The sequence below is a fragment of the Podarcis cretensis genome (assembly GCF_951804945.1).
Source record: "Podarcis cretensis genome assembly, chromosome: 1".
Classification (NCBI taxonomy): Eukaryota; Metazoa; Chordata; class Lepidosauria; order Squamata; family Lacertidae; genus Podarcis; species Podarcis cretensis.
This window is the reverse complement of record NC_137170.1, coordinates 13,798,258-13,817,615: the sequence shown is the minus strand read 5'-3', so window position 1 is coordinate 13,817,615 and position 19,358 is coordinate 13,798,258.

Here is a 19,358-nt window from a genome sequence, read left to right as displayed (position 1 = left end):
TAGCTAGGCTGAGAGGCTCTTTCCACTTTGACACTGTAGCTCAGGGCTAGAGCACATGCTTTGATTGTAGAAGATTGAATCCTTCAAGTAGGTCCCTGCCTGAAACCCTGGAAAGCTGTTGCCAGTCAGTGTATACAATACAAACAGAGATGGACCAGTGGTCTGATTCGGTGTAAGGTTGCTTCTGATATTGCTGTGGAATCCCCAGAAGTCTAAGAGCAGAGATGTCCACCTGGGATATTCCATAGGTCCATATGTCAGTGGGAGAGCATCTACTTTGCACAGCATCTCCAGGTAGGGTTAGGAGAATCGCCTTCCTGACGATTCCAGTCAATGTAGGGCAGACCCACACCATACATTTAAGGAACATTCAAAGCACATGATTCCCCCCCCCAAGAATCATGGGAACTGTAGTTGCCTCCTTGCAGAGCTCCAATTCCCAGCACCCTTAACAAACTACAGTTCCCAGAATTCATTGGGGAGAGTTGTTCACTTTAAATGTGCATTGGATTGGCCCTGTATACCTGAAGGAGCGTCTCCACCCCCATCGTCCAGCCCAGACACTGAAGTCCAGCTCTGAGGGCCTTCTGGTGGTTCCCTCACTGCAAAAAGTGAAATTACCAGGAACCAGGCAGAGGGCTTTCTCAGTAGTGGCACCCGCCCTGTGGAATGCCCTCCCGACAGATGTCAAGGAAATACACAACTATATAACCTTTAGAAGCCATCTGAAGACAGCCCTGTTTCAGGAAGTTTTTAATGTCTAATGTTTTATTATGCTTTTTATATTTGTTGGAAGCTGCCCAGAGTGGCTGGGGCAACACAGTTAGATGGGTGGCATTTACATAATAACATTATTATTATTATTATTATTATTATTATTATTATTGATGTGCTTTAAATTTATGGTGTGGATCTGCCTGTAGAAAAAACAAACCTAAATGGACAAATGTTCTGACTTGGTATATGGCAGCGTCCTAGCTGTTTCTGATTCCCAGGTACCTCTGGAAGGCAGATCCCAATTCATCATTAACCCACAAATCCCCAGGTAATTTCACATCCACTTTTCCTACCCTTAAAAAGGTGCTCTCCAGCTGGACTGAAATCGAGGACATTCTTAGTAACAGCCCAACTAGCTGACAACAGTGCCATCTTGTGTTCCGCTTTGCCAGCCAGCAAGACGCACATCCCCTCACACACTTATCACAACGGCATATGAAAGAAAGAAATCGGCCGTGCGCCAGAGCTGCAGAACATCTCTCTTTCATATCCATCACACTCCTTAATGAGCTTTTTCCCCCACACTGCTTCAGATATTCTCTTGCTCTCATTGGATTTACAGGTGCTCTCCAGACTGCAGACATCTGTACAACCCAATGGTAATAAGAGGGAAGTTCTCAGAAGGCTCCGTTTAGGTGGAAAAGCTTTGATGGAGCACTGCAAATCAATATTACTTTGTAAATTTTTAATGTTTGCTCAGTGCAAAATGCTGTAAATAAAATAAGCAAACCATGAATGACTATTCTTTGTAGCTGGGTCTTTAAAGGGGAAAAGTGTCAGTTCAGCATTATGGCTAACTACCAGCTATAGATATGGCCTTAAAAATGTCTAGACTAATAAATCAAGAGCAGAATTTGAATAACCTCCAGTGGCAGGTAATTTCTCAGAACTCCCAAACTTTTACTGCAGACCTAGCAGTGATTATAAAGGCATAGGTGGTGCCTGTTTGTGTATGTGTGTTAGGGGAAGCGGGGAGGGGGGAGAGATTTGGAACTATGAATACCAAATCCAGAAATAAAATACAGACTTCATCATGTTGTCACTATGTTTAATGAGCTAAAATGCTAAGCAGTTGTGTTTACAGAGGATGATTGCAGCACGGAGAGCCGAGCCCTGGATTTTAAACCACTGTGAAATGCTTAAAGTGCAATGGTATCAATGCAGAAATAAATCCCATTGAGCTGAATGGGGCTTATTCCCAAGTTAGGTGGGCACAGAACTGCAGCTTCACTTTCTCTCCAGTACTAGCTCATTAGAAGAAGAAAAATGAGCAAAGCACACACACTGCCAGCCTGGAGTATAATATCTTTTACATGTTTTGGCTAGGGAGCTCGAGGTTTCATGGGCCCTGCAAAAGTGCCCTCCATGAGCTTCTTCATACATCGGTGTGGCCCCCTGACCATGTTTTCAAGCTGGCAGCAACGGGTCAATATAAGCTGCCCATTTAAATCCCCCCAAATTCACAAGAGTGTCCCTCTGGGGCATTATGGGAAATAGCTGCTAACCCTCTCCAGCAGGGAGCCAGCTGCCGCCGCACTGCCAGAGCATGATTTCTGTTCTTATCCTGAAGCAAAGTTCTTAACCCAAGGTAATATTTCTGGGTTAGCGGAGTCTGTAACCTGAAGCGTATGTAACCTGAAGCGTATGTAACCCGAGGTACCACTGTACTCGTGTACCAGCCAAGATGGACACAGGTGGCACTGTGGTCTAAACCACTGAACCTCTTGGGCTTGCCGATTGGAAGGTCGGCAGTTCACTCCAAGGTGGAGTGAGCTCCCAATGCCCTGTCCCAGCTCCTGCCAACCTAGCAGTTGGAAAGCACGCCAGTGCAAGTAGATAAATAGGTACTGCTGTGGCAGGAAGGTAAATAGAGTTTCCATGTGCTCTGGTTTCCATCACGATGTCCCGTTGCACCAGAAGCGGTTTAGTCATGCTGGCCACATGACCCGAAAAGCTGTCTGTGGACAAATGCCAGTTCCCTCGGCCTGAAAGCAAGATGACCACCGCAACCCTATAGTTGCCTTTGACAGGACTAAACTGTCCTTTACTTTACTTTTACTTTTTACCAGTCAAGGTCCTGACACGATTGTTCTAGATGCTGATTCTGGGCTTGAAATGCCCTCTTCTCATAAGAACCTATGGAGAACCCTGATGGATCAGGTCAAAGGTTCATCTCGTCCAGTGTCCTGTTCTCACAATGGCCAAACAGAGGCTGAGAACTGAACTTAGGAAAAATGAGAAACCAAAAGAAACTGAAATTGACAGATCCATCCATCTTTACTTGGGGTGCAGGGGGAGTCTTCCTGGAGATCTAATGTGTGGTGGTGGATCTCCTGACATATTAGTATGTCTGTATTGCTTGACTTCACCTCTGTTCCTGTCTGCACATTTGTAAGCACCTGAATATTGCAAAAACATTGAGAGTCTCCAGTGTTCTTTTCTCCAAAGCAGTGATGGCCAAACATAGCCCTCCAGCTGTTTTGGGACTACAACTCCCATCATCCCTAGCTAACAGGACCAGTGGTCAGGGATGATGGGAACTGTAGTCCCAAAACAGCTGGAGAGTCAAGTTTGGCCACCACTACTCCAAAGGATGTGAAGCTCAGGAATGCTACCCCTAGAGGTTTTCATTCCCTGGTGAAGGGAGAGCACATTCCATATGTTCTCAGGATAACCCACATGCTGCCAACCATGTGTTGTTCAACTACAGCTCCCCTTTCCCCTAGCCATTGGCCATGCTGGTGGGGGCTGATGGGAGTTAGAGTCCAACAAAATCTTGAGGCACCACTTGGCTACCTCTGTACTCCTAAGCTTGCATACTAGCAAAAGTATTACTAATTCATTTATTAATTACTAATGCTAATAAGGGTATTGTAAATTGTTCACAAATGACCTAGAGTCTTAATGGTTTTGATATGTATTGTCACCATGAAGAGGGGTGATTTAGGTTTAGGTTTTTGACCATGCAACCTGGGGAAAAAATTAATTTTGCAAAATCCCTAGTGTTAGGGATGAGTAGTGAGGTAGCCCAGTTTGCTGATGATACTGAGTTGTTCAGGATGTTTAAAACCAAAAGGAATAGCAAGGAGGGTCTCTTCAAACTGGGTGAACGGACAGTAAAATGTGATTCAAGGTAAGGAAGCATAAAGTGCTGCACAGTGGGACAAAAGCAAACTAACCCTAATTTCACATAAATGCTAATGGGGTCTGAAGTAGCAGTGACTGGAACTGGTTTTAGACCTTGAAGTCATAGTGGATAGCTTGATGAAGATAGGAGTGTAAGAAAGTGCCTTGGAACAAAGTCAGTGTGGGAGGGTATTATTATTAGTATTAATTTATTTTTAATTAATTAATTAATTTCATCAGAGAAATGTTGAAGGGTATGGTGCCCTTGTACAAAAATTCACTCCCTGCTACTGCAAGCTTTCATTTCAACAGTATAATTTGGGGGTGGAAAAGTGATTCAGTTTTAACCATTGCTGGGCATCAGAAATCTGATCTGATCTACTGCAAATTACCAAGGGGTCTGTAGTAGATCCCAAAATGCCTTCTGTCCACCACTGGGGTAGGCATTGGATGAGACAGGTCAATGTCCTTACTCAGTATACGGCAGGTTATTGTATGCACACTTCATCTTTAGCATGAGGATTTAGCAACATGAGTTTGTTGATGTTGATGTGAAGCACTTAGGAAATGAATCATATTGATCATAACATACCGACAGAGGCACTTTTTGTGATGTGCCATTTTCCCCCTCATTTCTTGAGTCCACTTGTTTAATTCATGAAAATGGCGTGATGTGTATATTTCTGTTGACTATTTTAATCACACCACTGGGACAGCAAGATGTAAATCTACTTAACTGAATTAGGTTGTCCACAATTTCTCAGGCAGCTTTGGGTGACACTTATGACAAATGCGCGAGCATCCATTTTTGGCGTACATATTGACACTGCCAGGAGTTGCTGCCACCACTTGTGGTTTCTCACTCTGTGTTTCCTTTGGCAAAATGTGTTGTTGTTGTTGTTTTGAGTGAATGGCTAATAAACCACAATTTTCATGCAGGAACAGGATGTTGAGCTACATCTGATGCAGTAGGGCTCTTATTAAATTCTTACAAATTATCAGGGAGTAGACCTGGCCAGTAGTGATGTATGGAAGTGAGAGCTGGACCATAGAGAAGGCTGGATCACCAAAGAATTGATGCTTTTGAATTATGGTGCTGGAGGAGACTCTTGAGAGTCCCATGGACTGCAAGAAGATCAAACGCATCCATTCTTAAGGAAATCAGCCCTGAGTGCTCACTGGAAGGACAGATCATGAAGCTGAGGCTCCAATACTTTGGCCACCTCATGAGAAGAGAAGACTCCCTGGAAAAGACCCTGATGTTGGGAAAGATTGAGGGCACAAGGAGAAGGGGATGGCAGACGAAGAGATGGTTGGACAGTGTTCTCAAAGCTACGAACATGAGTTTGACCAAGCTGCAGGAGGTAGTGGAAGACAGGAGTGCCTGGCATGCTCTGGTCCATGAGGTCACAAAGAGTTGGACACGACTAAACAACTGAACAACAACAGACCTGGCTGAAGCTCAGATTCCAAATGAAATCAGGCAAATCTGGGCTTTATTGGGATCAAATTAAGACTACCCTGGATCACTTTGCTTTGGGTCAGCTGACTGGGAACAATCTGGGGATCTCAAAAGTCAGCATGGTTAGGAGGTTGAGGGAAGGAGGGGCAGGCACCCTCTGCACGGTTAAAAGAGCAGTGCAGGGCTGTTTGCAAAAGGGGTTTCAAACTGTCCCACACTGCACTTTCACTGCATACACCTCTTCCCAGCAGGGGAACACATGCATGCTGCCAAATTGAGCAGGATTGAACCCTCCACTTCTCAGAACCCTGATTAAACATGTGTTTGGGTGCAGGAAAACATAGACACAGCATCTTCTTCTTCCCTGCCACCCTTGTGACCATGTGCATTACGCTCCAAACCCACAATTCAACATTAGAGCTGGCCAGAATTCATCCAGAAGCATTACTGCCTCCAGTGATGGAGGCAGAGTATAGTCATTGTGACTAGTAAAAAGGTAAAAGGTAAAGGACCCCTGGATCATAGAATAGAATCATAGAATCATAGAGTTGGAAGAGACCACAAGGGCCATCGAGTCCAACCCCCTGCCAACTGGACACAGTACTCCAGGTGAGGTCTGACCAGAGCAGAATACAGTGGCACTATTACTTCCCTTGATCTAGATGCTATACTCCTATTGATGCAGCCCAGAATTGCATTGGCTTTTTTAGCTGCCGCATCACACTGTTGGCTCATGTCAAGTTTGTGGTCAACCAAGACTCCTAGATCCTTTTCACATGTACTGCTCTCAAGCCAGGTGTCACCCATCTTGTATTTGTGCCTCTCATTTTTTTTGCCCAAGTGCAATACTTTACATTTCTCCCTGTTAAAATTCATCTTGTTTGTTTTGGCCCAGTTCTCTAATCTGTCAAGGTCATTTTGAAGTGTGATCCTGTCCTCTGGGGTGTTAGCCACCCCTCCCAGTTTGGTGTCATCTGCAAATTTGATCAGGATGCCCTTGAGTTCGTCATCCAAGTCGCTGATAAAGATGTTGAATAAGACCGGGCCCAAGACAGAACCCTGTGGCACCCCACTAGTCACTCTTCTCCAGGATGAAGAGGAACCACTGATGAGCACCCTTTGGGTTCGGTCAGTCAGCCAGTTACTAATCCACTGAGTGGTAGCATAGTCAAGACCGCATTTTACCAGCTTCTTTACAAGAATATCATGGGGCACCTTGTCAAATGCCTTGCTGAAATCAAGGTAGGCTACATCCACTGCGTTCCCTTCATCTACCAGGCTTGTAATTCTGTCAAAAAACAAGATCAGGTTAGTCTGACATGACTTATTTTTCAGAAATCCATGCTGACTATTGGTGATCACAGTATTCCTTTCTAGGTGCTCAAAGACTGTTTGCTTAATGATCTGCTCCAGAATCTTCCCTGGTATTGATGTCAGACTGACTGGGCGGTAATTATTTGGGTCCTCTCTTTTCCCCTTTTTGAAAATAGGGACAACATTTGCCCTCCTCCAGTCTGCCGGGACTTCGCCTGTTCTCCAGGAATTCTCAAAGATGACTGCCAGTGGTTCTGAGATCACATCTGCCAGTTCTTTTAATACTCTTGGATGCAGTTCATCTGGCCCTGGAGACTTGAATACATCTAAACTAGCCAAGTATTCTTGTACTATCTCCTTAGTTATTCTGGGCTGTGTTTCCTCTGCTGAATCATTTGCTCCAAACTCTTCAGGTCGAGCATTGTTTTCTTTATCGGAGAAGACTGAGGCAAAGAAGGCATTGAGGAGTTCAGCCCTTTTTGTGCCCCCTGTTTGCATTTCACCATCTTCTCCTCTGAGTGACCCCACTGTTTCTTTGTTCTTCCTTTTGCTACAATGGTTAAGTCCAGTCAAAGGCAACTAGGGGGTTTTGGCGCTCATCTCGCTTTCATTTTTTTTTTTTAAATAAAATTTTTATTAATTTCCAAATTTTTTAACATAAACAAAAACAACATCAAAACAAACACAAAAACCCATATTTTCTTAACCTTATTTTCATAACCCTCTTTTCCCGGACTTCCTCGTACCTTTCCCTTTTTGCATCCTTAATTTTAAACCATTATTCAGCAACCCTTCTTAACCAACTAAATGTAAATTCAATCTCTTTTTCAATTCCACCCTAAAATTAAACACAATTTTCCGCTGCAATTCTACGTCTTCCTTTCCCTCTGCATTTTAGCACTCCTCAATTTTATAATAGTTCTTAAGATACATCTTAAATTTCTTCCAATCTTCTTCCACAGTCTCTTTCTCTTGGTCGCGGATTCTGCCGGTCATTTCTGCCAATCCCATAAAGTCAATCACTTTCGCCTGCCATTCCTCCAGCGTGGGTAGCTCTTGTGTCTTCCAATACTTTGCTAGAAGAATCCTTGCTGCCGTAGTAGCGTACAAAAAGAAATTCTTATCCTTCTTCGGCACCAACTGGCCGACCATACCCAAGAGAAATGCCTCTGGTTTCTTGTTAAAGGTGCACTTAAGCACTCAAAAGTCTATATAAGGGATTGTGTGCATGGTTCGGAGTCCTCTTCCAGCCTCCTGCGTGTTGGGGAAGCACCGTGTTGCAACAGCTTTAATAAAGATCAGGCTTACTAGCTGCTTTGCTTCTCAATATTCTCTGGTTTGCCTCTGTTATTTTCTCCTACTGATAGAGAATCTAAAAAAGGACTCTCTATGGGCTCTTGGGTACCCCAAAAGGGAAAAGGAGCAGTTTTTTCTTATAACACAAGCAAGAGAAGAGTAAAGTAGCTCATCTCGCTTTCAGGCCAAGGGAGCCGGCGTTTGTCCACAGACAGCTTTCCAGGTCATGTGGCCAGCAATGACTAAACCGCTTCTAGCACAACGGGATACCGTGATGGAAACTAGAGCGCACAGAAACACCGTTTACCTTCCCACCACAGCGGTACCTATTTATCTACTTGCACTGGTATGCTTTCGAACTGCTAGGTTGGCAGGAGCTGGGACAGAGCAATGGGAGCTCACCCCATCGCGGGGATTCGAATCGCCGATCAGCAAGTCCAAGAGGCTCAGTGGTTTAGACCACAGCGCCACTTGCGTCTTTTGTGACTAGTAGCTATTGATAGCCTTTTTGATGGATTTGTCCAATCTCTTTTAAAACCATCTAAGTTGGTGGCCATCCCTGCCTCTTCTGGGAGCGAGTTCCCTAGTTTGACTATGCACTGCATGAAGAAGTTCTTTCTTTTATCTGACCTGAGTCTTCCAGCATTCAGCTTCCTTGGCTGTCCACAAGTTGTAGGCTTATGAGAAAGGGAGGTAAACTTTTCTCTGTACTCTTTCCCCTTGCCCTGCATGGTTTTACAAATTTATATCAAGTCACCTCTGTTATGGAAATTATGGGGGGGGGGCACATCTTTAAAGTTGTTAAATGTTACAAATTTTATGCATAAATGTATCCTTTCGACCTGACAGCTCAGGGAAGTTACCTAGAAATCATATAAAATCAACTCCTTTGCTAGTTTCCTTCATTCCACCGCCAATTTGCTTCATTGGCCAAGGCCCTGGAAACCACTCAGTCCCTGCCATAGTCCCTCAAGCGGGAGGTCACACACTCACAGGAAGGTACTCATAGGTGTCAATTACTGGGCAAAGGCACTCCTCCGGACTTGCCCAGGTGGCAGACTATGCAAACCAAAGTTCTATTGTCCCTTTGTAGTAGGTGCTTAGAATGTACTTCCCAATACATATCCTGTATCCGCCTGTTGCCCCAACACATTCCTCCTATGTTAATCATGTATAACCCTCCCCTTTTCTGATGTAGCAATGATACTTAATGAACTGTATGCTGGGATAAGATAGAAACTTTTAAAAGTCCTTGTCACCCCATCCTCAGGGTTCAAAATTCCTCTTTGAACCTGTTGCGCATTAAACTTTGGTCTACAGCTATTTGCTCTGGTTGGTGGCTGAACTCCTTCCTTTATTCCACAGGGACCCATGGGCTCTGCCCAATGAGCTGGGTGACTGAGAAGCCTCACACCTAGATTTTTCCGTAACACCTCATAGTCACCTTTTCCCTAAGCTAAAAAGTCCCAAACGCTGCAGTCTTTCCTCATGGGAGAGTCATTCCATCTCCTTCATCATTTTGGCTGCCCTTTTCTGAACTTTGCCCAACTCTACAATATCCTTTTTGAGCTGAGTTGACCAGGACTGCGCACAGCATTCAACTAACGTATCCTTTAAGTGCAAAGATTTCTGCTTGTGCAATGGAACTTTCCTTTCCCCACTCCACCTCTCTCCTCCCCTGTGTGCTGCACCCTCCCCAAATCTGCCCCACAGACATGGTGGATACCCTAGAACAGAATTAGGGGGTGCTGGTTAGAAGAGAGGGAGACAATGTTCCTCTGCAATAGCAGAAATTATTGCGCAGACATAACGAGAGACTTATTGCTACTTTGGATACAACCCAACAGTTTTTATTTCAGTGCTTATAAAGAAAAAAATGCCAAGTGAGTTTAAATCTAGGTGAACCAAAGGGAGTCCCACTCATTTTTAAAACAAAACAAAACCTTATAACAGGAATTCAGGCACAAGAATAAATAAAAAAAACCTCCTAATACTATACAACATCAATAGCATATGTGCCAAATGAATTCCCTAATAAAACAGATGTGGCAAATTACATTTAATAATGTTTGACAATTCCCCACGCAGCTAATGGTTTGCTAGAAATTAGTCCCTAATGTTTTAGGGACTGCTGGCTCTTGCAGTCATTTGCCTGGTCTTCATTTACATGTTTCGTTTGCAGCATGTCAAATCTCCCACCATCTCCCTCCAATGGTTTATGGCACCTTCCTTTCCCCACTGAGAGATTATTTCAAAGGTCAGCCTGTTTGTACACTGAGAGCTTACCCGATGCAGGAAGAAGGTGGTCATGGAATCCAAGTATGTTTTCACTCACTCCAAAAGATAGGGCCCTCGAGATCATCGGTTTCAGCGTGCCTTTCCTAGAGTAGGCGGCAAATCGGGATTAATGATACAGCTTCTTTTCCTAGTAGAGAAGCCATAGAATTAATGTTGCAAGTTGCATATCGAAATGATTCTCAGCGGTTTCCAACATGTCGCAGTGCATGCAGCAGACAGCTGTACATCACCTCTGAATCTAAGAAAAGGATGAAGGAAGAAAAGGATCCAGAATGCAGCAGCTAGACTGGTGACTGGGGGCGGCCGCCAAGACCACATACAACTGGTCTTGAAAGACCTACATTGGCTCCCAGTATGTTTCCGAGCACAATTCAAAATAATAATAATAATAATAATTTATTATTTATACCCCGCCCATCTGGCTGGGCCTCCCCAGCCACTCTGGGCGGCTTACATAAAAACCAAAAATACAGTAAAATATCACACGTTAAAAACTTCCCTGAACAGGGCTGCCTTGAGATGTCTTCTGAATGTCAGGTAGTTATTTATCACTTTGACATCTGATGGGTTCCACAGGGCAGGCGCCACTACCGAGAAGGCCCTCTGCCTGGTTCCCTGTAGCTTTACTTCTCGCAATGAGGGAACTGCCAGAAGGCCCTCGGCACTGGACCTCAGCGTCCGGGCAGAATGATGGGGGTGGAGATGCTCCTTCAGGTATACTGGACCGAGGCCGTTTAAAGGTCAGCACCAACACTTTGAATTGTGCTCGGAAACATACTGGGAGCCAATGTAGGTCTTTCAAGACCGGTGTTATATGGTCTCGGCGGCCGCTCCCAGTCACCAGTCTAGCTGCCGCATTCTGGATTAGTTGTAGTTTCCGAGTCACCTTCAAAGGTAGCCCCACGTAGAGTGCATTGCAGTAGTCCAAGCGGGAGATAACCAGAGCATGCACCACTCTGGCGAGACAGTCCGCAGGCAGATAGGGTCTCAGCCTACGTACCAGATGGAGCTGGTAAACAGCTGCCCTGGACACAGATTTGACCTGTGCTTCCATGGACAGCTGTGAGTCCAAAATGACTCCCAGGCTGCGCACCTGGTCCTTCAGGGGCACAGTTACCCCATTCAGGACCAGGGAATCCTCCACACCTGCCCGCCTCCTGTCCCCCAAAACAGTACTTCTGTCTTGTCAGGATTCAACCTCAATCTGTTAGCCGCCATCCATCCTCCAACCGCCTCCAGACACTCACACAGGACCTTCACCGCCTTCACTGGTTCTGATTTAAAAGAGAGGTAGAGCTGGGTATCATCCGCATACTGATGAACACCCAGCCCAAACCTCCTGATGATCTCTCCCAACGGCTGCATGTAGATGTTGAAAAGCATGGGGGAGAGGACAGAACCCTGAGGCACCCCACAAGTGAGAGCCCAGGGGTCTGAACACTCATCCCCCACCACCACTTTCTGAACACGGCCCAGGAGGAAGGAGCGGAACCACTGTATGACAGTGCCCCCAGCTCCCAGCCCCTCAAGACGGTCCAGAAGGATGTTATGGTCGATGGTATCAAACGCCGCTGAGAGATCCAGCAGAACTAGGAAACAGCTCTCACCTTTGTCCCTAGCCCGCCAGAGATCATCAACCAGTGCGACCAAGGCAGTTTCAGTCCCATGAGGAGGCCTGAATCCTGACTGGAAGGGATCCAAATGGTCCGCTTCTTCCAGGCGTGCCTGGAGTTGTTCGGCAACCGCTCGCTCAATCACCTTGCCCAAGAATGGAAGATTTGAGACTGGGCGATAATTGGCCATCGTGGCCACATCTAAAGATGGTTTTTTAAGAAGCGGTTTAATAACCGCCTCTTTCAGCGGGTCTGGGAAGGCTCCCTCACGGAGGGAAGCATTCACCACCCCACGAAGCCCATCGCCCAGTCCTTCCCGGCTAGCTTTTATAAGCCAGGATGGGCAAGGATCCAGGAGACAGGTGGTTGGTTTCACTCGTCCAAGCAGCCTGTCCACATCCTCGGAGGTAACAGATTGGAATTGATCCCACTCAACTTGACTAGACAGAACTCTAGCACTCTCCCGCCCCGGCCCTGCTCCCACGGTGGAGTCTACTTCTTCCCGAATCTGAGCGATTTTATCTGCAAAAAACTTTGCAAAATCATTGCAGGAGAACATGTGGCCCGTACTGGGCCCCGATGTTGCAGGTGGTTCCGCTAAATTGTGAACCACCTGAAAAAGTCTCCTGCTGCTGTTTTCTGCAGATGCAATAGAGGCGGTGAAGAAATTCTTCTTCGCTGTCGCTATCGCCACTTGGTAGGCTCGACGTTGAGCTCTAACCTGTGTCCGGTCAGATTTGGAATGAGTTATCCGCCACCGGCGCTCTAGCCGTCTCAACGATTGTTTTATTGCCCTCAGATCCGTGGAAAACCACGGGGCTGTCCGGGCTCCATGCAATCGGAGAGGGCGCTTTGGAGCCAAACAGTCAATAGCCCTGGTTAACTCCACATTCCAGCGGGCCACCAGGGAATCGGCTGAAAGGCCATCAACATGGGATAAAGCATCCCCTACCACTCTCTTGAAACCATTTGGATCCATTAAGTGGCGGGGGCGGACCATCCGAATCGGTCCCACCTCGCTGCAGAGGGGATGGGTCGCAGAGAAGTCCAGTTGCACCAGGAAGTGATCTGACCATGGCACTTCTTTCGTTTCGCTTTTAGTTAGTGTCAGATCACCAACATCCATAGAGGTAAACACCAGGTCCAAGGCATGTCCGCGGCTATGGGTTGGGCCAGACTTATTCAGGGACAGCCCCATGGAGGCCATGCTTTCCACGAAGTCCCGAGCCGCCCCTTGTAAGGTCGTGTCGGCATGGATGTTAAAATCCCCTAGGACAACCAAGCTGGGTGTCTCCAGGAGAACATCCGCCACGACCTGAAGAAGCTCGGGCAGGGAATCCTTGGTGCAGCGGGGAGGTCGGTACACCAAAAGGAATCCTGTACTGCCCCAGAACATGCACTCGGAAAACTGGGTCTTCCCAATAGGACGCCTGGTGCAAACTAATGACTTTCTAAAAATCACTGCAACCCCCCCTCCCCGCCCACATGACCTGGGTTGCTGTGCGTAAGAGAAACCTGGTGGACAAGCAGCGGCAAGGACAGGCCCATCTGCTTCATCCAACCAAGTCTCTGTTACACATGCCAGGTCAAGTCCTCCATCCATGATCAAGTCATGGATGGCAGTGGTCTTATGAATCATTGACCTGGCATTGCACAGCAGCACCTTCAGGTCATGTGGTATCCATCCGGTCAGGACCAGACCCGGAGGCAGGAATAGTCCCCAGATAACGACTAAACCTGCCCCCTCTGTAATGACATGGTCTAGTCTTAGCGTAACTCCTCCTCCTACCCGTGATCACTGAGATCAGTTGTCCCAGTGCATCTCCCCCTGTGGAACATGCCCCAGCCATTTTGTGGGCTGGGGCCCACTCCCCGGCAGCCTTGAACCCTCCCCCTAAGAACAAAATAACACCGTAAACAAACAAAACCAATAAAACAATACAACAAAAAATGTAAAAATTACAAAAACATCAAAATAAAAAAATAATTCCCCAAGCCCAACCAAACATCCATCCCACCCCCACCCCCCACATACAAAAAATCCAAAGGAAAATTTTAAAAAACATTTTAAAAACACTCTGTGCCCCTCTTGCAGTAACAACTGTCCTAGTGAGGCCTGTCAGGCCCCGCCCTGGGCCAGGTGGTAAGTGGCAAGAGCAGGGCCCTCAAGCACTCGCTCAGGGGAGTCCTCCTGGGCAGCAGGCAGCAAGCCCCAAGCAGTCCTTGTGAGGCTTCAGGCCCCACCCCAGGCCAGGTGGTAAGTGGCAAGAGCAGGGCCCTCAAGCACTCACTCAGGGGAGTCCTCCTGGGCAGCAGGCAGCAAGCACCAAGCAGTCCTTATGAGGCTTCAGGCCCCACCCCAGGCCAGATGGTAAGTGGCAAAAGCAGGGCCCTCAAGCACTCACTCAGGGGAGTCCTCCTGGCTGACCTTTGGTTGGTGCTGACCTTTAAAGCCCTAAATGGCCTCGGTCCAGTATACCTGAAGGAGCGTCTTCACCCATATTGTTCAGCCCAGACGCTGAGGTCCAGCGCCAAGGGCCTTCTGGCGGTTCCCTCATTGCGAGAAGCAAAGCTACAGGGAACCAGGCAGAGGGCCTTCTCGGTAGTGGCCCTGTGGAACACCCTCCCATCAGGCCCTCCCCTGGCTCACCTTGCTCCAACTCCTTAATCTCTTCCCCCACCTCTTTGGGATCCACCCACCCCCTCTACAACATCTCCATGGGGCTAGTGACAAGTAGCGGAATATCACACCGCTGTCAGGCATGGAATGTGCAGAGTGAGGAATTAATTATTTATACACTTACAGGTTAGGAAAGTCACAGGTTAGAAAGTGTATTTATACACTTACAAGTTGGGACACAGGTGGCGCTGTGATCTAAACCACTGAGCCTCTTGGGCTTGCCAATCAGAAGGTTGGCAGTTCGAATCCCCGCAACGGGGTGAGCTCCCATTGCTCGGCCCCAGTTCCTGCCAACCTAGCAGTTCAAAAGCATGCCAAAAAGTGCAAGTAGATAAATAGGTACTGCTCCGGCAGGAAGGTATGCGGTGTTTACGTGTGCTGCTCTGGTTTCGGTGTTCCGTTGCGCCAGAAGCAGCTTAGTCATGCTGGCCACATGACCCGGAAAAACTGTCTGTGGACAAACGCCGGCTCCCTCGGCCTGTAAAGCCAGATGAGCGCCGCAACCCCAGAGTCGTCTGCAACTGGACTTAACTATCAGGGGTTCTTTACCTTTACCTTACACTTAACAAGTTAGGAAAAGGCATGTCCCTCAGTCCTACGCCCAGTGCTTTTTTTCTAGAAAAAAATGTTTAGGGGTACTCTCATTTTGACTCAAAAAAAATCACCATGTAAATACAGTAAATGGACAAAAATACAAAGAACATGCATTACTCATATTGAAATACCGCCATTCAATAAGTTTCATCAATAAAATGCCACACATCCACATTCCACACTGCTTCACACATTAAACACTCGCTTCTGTCCGAGACTCAGGAAACACTGGGAAAGGAAAGGAAATCGCCATTGGAGGTGGTAACAATGAAACTGACCAATCACTGTGCTAGATTCCAACTCCTACTTCACACATTAAATGCTTGCTTCCATGTGAGACTCAGGAAACACTGTGACAGAACATGAGGCCGCCATCGGGGGTAGCAATGGAACTGATGGTTCACCGTCCTATTCAACAGAACTGACGAATCACTGTGCTAGAGAAAAAACTATTAGATGATAGAGATAGATAGATGCTCCTTTCACATTTGTAGTTCCTACAAATGTGAAATAATAAATAATAATAATAAATTTTATTTATATTCCGCCCTCCCCAGCCAAAGCCGGGCTCAGGGTGGCTAACAACAATAAAACAGTACAAAAGTACAACACAACACAACACTCTAAAATCATTCATTATAAAATTAATTCAAATCTGGCAACCATTGGGCCAGAGCTCCGCGAAGATTGCCGAGGGAGGGAGTCAGGCTGTGCCCTGGCCAAAGGCCTGGTGGAACAGCTCTGTCTTGCAGGCCCTGCGGAAAGATGTCAAGTCCCGCAGAGCCCTAGTCTCTTGTGACAGAGTGTTTCAGCAGATCGGAGCCACAGCTGAAAAAGCCCTGGCTCTAGTTGAGGCCAGCCTAACCTCTCTGTGGCCTGGGACCTTCAAGATGTTTTTATTTAAGACCGTAAGTTTCTCTGTGGGGCATACCAGGAGAGGCGGTCCCGTAGGTACGAGGGTCCTAGGCCGTATAGGGCTTTAAAGGTTAAAAAGGAGCAATTCTGTTGACTGAAGTGACCGAGTCGGCATATATGGGGGAAGTTTGTGAGCTTGCAGAGCCAAAGAGAAACACGATGCAGAAGTGGCACTGTCCCAACAAGGCAGTTCTTATGCCATGTTATGGTCTTACAGAAAACACACTCATTGAGTCAAAGGCATCAAGCAGCTGTGCACGGATGCTTATGCATGAAAGTCTATGGCAGGCTCTCGATTATTGAGTGCTTTTTCTTCCGTATAATGGTCTGAACACATACGGTTAGGACGCAGTACTTGGCCCTTGCCGGGACGGCTTTTTCATCAATATCACGGAGCCATTAATATTTAAATGGAAGCATGCTCTGAATCGCATTGGGGGGTTTTAAGTGTAATATCCAAGCTGCGCCTGATAGCCCATAAGCGCCCGCATCAGCCACATCATCGCGCTTCGGCTGTAATCTTGATCAAAACTAATAACACCATCCATAACACTGCGGAGATTTATGAGTTCTGACAGATCTATACATTAAACAAATCGCACTGCGGCCCTGAATGCTAAGTCAATGGAGCTGCTCTTTGGAAGGCTGCGTGTGTGTTTCTATATATACACACACAACACAACACACAACACAAGAGAGAAGGTAGGTCTTCTGCAGATTGGGGAGCAATGCGGAGTCTCTCCAGGGAATAATTCTTTTGACAAGTAGAAGAAGAAGAAGAAGAAGAGTTTGGATTTGATATCCCGCTTTATCACTACCCTAAGGAGTCTCAAAGCAGCTAACATTCTCCTTTCCCTTCCTCCCCCACAACAAACACTCTGTGAGGTGAGTGAGGCTGAGAGACTTCAGAGAAGTGTGACTGGCCCAAGGTCACCCAGCAGCTGCATGTGGAGGAGCGGAGACGCGAACCCGGTTCACCAGATTACAAGACTACCGCTCTTAACCACTACACCACACTGGCTATCAAGTAATAAGATTGACAGCTCCAGACCCAGAGATGGCAAATATACCAATAAGGGAGAATTTTCCCAGGTGTGGCATCTCTAGGATGAATGTTGGGACAGGGGTGGGTGGGGAAGAAGTGGTTCCTGTTGAAATTGTCCTTTTTATTCATTTTCCCTTTATCTGTAAAGAAAATGGAAAATGGTTCGCTCCATTTAGCATTCTTTTGCTTTCTTAACTGTGCGCAGGCTTCCTATGAGTCACACTTGCAACCTATTCCTTCCAAGCAAGTCGACATAGGAAACTGTCTATTTTCAAGATGCATTAAAAAAGAAAGTTAGTAGCACATTCTCCTGAGTCTCTAATATTCTTATAATTATACCCTAATCACAATGAGGAGTGCATTGTGATGATTAGCACTGACCTCCTTGTGTTGCCGTTCAGCTCAATCTACAATTTTCTGGGCACGAACATGGGCAAATGATTTGGAGTGCTCCAATACCTTCTTTCAGAGCGACTTGTGTTTTCCTTCAAGTTCCATCGCACGTAAGAGAACTTGCACAGCATTCTCTTGAAACTGATGTGCCTTGTGTTCTCACTGCTCCTGAATGCTTAGCTTTGGAGTATACAAGACGATGACTCCTCTGTGTTCTTCCCATGCACCTTCTCCAGAGGAACCCCAGGAGCCAATCCTCAATGGCTAACTGACCTCCTTTCGCTCTGATTGGCTCCAATCAGCACAAAGGGTGAGAAGGCTTCTTCTCAGTGGCTAAAAAAGTTCCCCTTTCATGTTGATTGTGTAGCTCTAGGATGTTGGAAACAAGGATGCTACACAATTGTTTTAGCTAGCTCACTATTGTCTCGCTGACTAGCAAAAGCTCGCCAGAGTGCCAGAGTGGAGACATTTCTACCTAGATAGGCTGGGGATTGAACCTGGGACATTTTGTTTGCAAAGCACAAGATCCACAAAGCTCTTCCCCTATTGTCCCCATGTGGGACAATAAAATACAGTGTTATGGAATTGTCATTTAAGTTCAAATATTGAATGGCAGATCAGATATTTAAGTCTACTCCAGGCACATCAATACCTCATTTCAGACCTGTGGCCAGGTGAGAGTTTCGTCTAATGACTTAATAGACGTTGGGGGCAGGGGAATGAATGTGTGTGCCCTCCTATTCTCTCCTCCTGGTCAACCAAGCTCTAATTTGAAGCAGGCGACATTTATTCTGGCAAACTGTCCTGCAAAGGGAATATCCAATCCTTGCCAATGTCAATGGAGCACCACAATTATCAAAGGGAGGTGCCTTGACTTACACAAAGCGAAGCCCAGCTGCTCCCTGCAAAAATCCCTTTTTTCAATTCCTAGGGTCTCTCGTAAGCATCTTGATGCTTGAAGACCTTAATTAATCTTGCTGTCATCTCCAGCCATCACCTACAAGGCACTTTCCAAATGAGCTTCATCCCGCCTGCTAGCATAACACAGTCATCATCAGCCCTGTCATCTTGGGGGTGGGGACAATACATCAAAGTTTCATGTTCCACTAACAAATCCCTTCCAATATTTGCTGTTGTCTCGCATAGTCCAGAGGTCCCAGTTCATAGAATATTTATGCAAGGCTGGTCTGATGCTAATGATCATTGCTAATTGGGCCGCTTCATATCAGATCCTCTGCAGCAGGTAGCACAAGCCCCAGAATCCCCTTTAGATGCCTGAAGGATAAGGCCATCAATGGCCACGAGTCATCATTTTGTTGTTGTTTAGTCGTGTCCGACTCTTTGTGACCCCATGGACCAGAGCACGCCAGGCACTCCTGTCTTCCACTGCCTCCTGCAGTTTGGTCAAACTCACGTTAGTAGCTTCGAGAACACTGTCCAACCATCTCGTCCTCTGCCATCCTCTTCTCCTTGTGCCCTCAATCTTTCCCAGCATGTCTTCTCATGAGGTGGCCAAATGTATTGGAGTCTCAGCTTCATGATCTGTCCTTCCAGTGAGCACTCAGGGCTGATTGCCTTCAGAATGGATAGGTTTGATCTTCTTGCAGTCCATGGGACTCTCAAGAGTCTCCTCCAGCACCATAATTCAAAAGCATCAATTCTTCAGCCTTCTTTATGGTCCAGCTCTCACTTCCATACATACTGGGAAAACCATAGCTTCAACTATACAGACCTTTGTTGTCAATGTGATGTCTCTGCTTTTTAAGATGCTGTCTAGGTTTGCCATTGCTTTTCTATAAAGAAGCAGGCATCTTTTAATTTCGTGACTGTTGTCACCATCTGCAG